This window comes from Mastomys coucha, unplaced genomic scaffold (genome assembly GCF_008632895.1).
Source record: "Mastomys coucha isolate ucsf_1 unplaced genomic scaffold, UCSF_Mcou_1 pScaffold21, whole genome shotgun sequence".
Classification (NCBI taxonomy): domain Eukaryota; kingdom Metazoa; phylum Chordata; class Mammalia; order Rodentia; family Muridae; genus Mastomys; species Mastomys coucha.
In genome coordinates this window covers 10,377,221-10,378,827 of record NW_022196904.1, presented here as the reverse complement: position 1 = coordinate 10,378,827, position 1,607 = coordinate 10,377,221, and the positions used below count along the sequence as shown (strand labels likewise).

The 1,607-nt window shown below is 38.0% G+C and overlaps 1 pseudogene; it reads right to left on the bottom strand.

Annotated features, from left to right (window-relative positions):
- Positions 1-291: 291 nt before the first annotated feature.
- On the bottom strand, positions 292-510 carry LOC116100376 (annotated as a pseudogene).
- Positions 511-1,607: the final 1,097 nt, after the last annotated feature.

The window sequence follows — 1,607 nt, the reverse complement described above, 5'->3', positions numbered from 1 at the left end:
GCAGAATCTTAGAAAAAGCAGTCCTGACACAGCAGAATGACATTTTCATAGTGTAATACTGGAGTGAGAGAAACAAGGTTGACGGCTACAATCATATTCCTGTGTATTAAGCTGTTACATCTTAATTATGCATACAGCTCATTGGTCCAATACATAAAAATTGAGAACAACTTCTCAAAATTAACCTCATCCATGTTTAGAGACAAATGACTTAAATATTCTTCCCATTATTTTCTTGAGACAAATATATGTTTAAGTCCGATGGGTATCACATGGTGGTAGTTTCCAAAGCTACTGTATGAAGAGGATGCTAAAGGCCATCACTATACCACATATGGCAACATAAGGTCTCTTGAGCTCACGAATTCAGGCACTCTCCGAAAATACTCCCAATAGTCCAGTTTTATTTCTGTCCAGGATACTGGGTGCCAGGGATTAGGTATAAGCACCTGCATATATAAACAGCAAAATTACAGTCAATAGCCTCTGAAAATTGAAGATGTCAGGCATAGTGAAGTCAGTGTTTGTCCAGCCACATCACCATTCTAGGCTGGGATGGAAGATCATGCCCAGATGCTTCATCTTTACTGCTTGTCATTAATAGTGCTACACACTATAGGAGAAGGAAAGAGATCATCCATCTTACATAATGATGAAGCCTGTGACCTACAAAAGTGACTTGCTTCAAGATATATTGGTATAATAATGGCGTAAGTGTTATAGGAATGACCAACAACTATTTGATTGGATTTAAATCCAGTTTCATAAGATGGAACCCATAACTGACACTGGTAATGAAGCCAACACTTATACCCTAAATAGATTCTGCTAAATCAACATAGCAACAAAATGACTCCTAATAAGATATCTCTACGCACATAACTCAGTGCCATTGTTCAACTCTCAGCGCAGAACTTACTTTTTGCAGTTTATGGTAATTAAAACACAGAGTCACAACTGGACAATACCCATACAGTGAAAATTTGGAGCACTCAGTCCTAAACAGGATATCTCCATCAAACCCATCTCAAGGCTCAAGCATCTCTGAAGAAGATAGCTTGTTAAGAGGCAAAAGTTTATAGAGAATAAGAAGTGGACACAAAGTCCCACTCTTAACCAAGAAGCTATTTATAATCGATACTTTCTGGGAAAAGTGAAATAAAGGAGTGTCATTGGACATATCAATCACATTCCAAGACAATCCCCATACTCAGGTGTAGTGGGTCAACACAGAACAAACTCCTTGTTTTTTAATGGAAGATGTGTTTTTATTTCGTTTTTGTTTAGTCTGGTTTACTTTTGTTTGTTTTTTTGAAAGGTAGAAGGAGAAAGAGCACACACATCATGTAGCAGATGGAGGGAGTTACAAACAGACAGGGAAACATGTAAAAACTAGACTGTACTAAAAAACTGGCCTTTACTTCTGGCCAGTTTTATTTTTTCACAAGAGAAGAAATAAAAATAAGTAAAATATACTTTCTAATTGCTCAAAATCATTAGCAATTAAAAAAATAAAAATTAGCTCTCTGGTGAGTTCCTAAGCCGGGAGCAGACAACACAGAGGCACAGGCCCCAGGAGTCAGGGGAGCCTCCGGGTGGCAGGGACA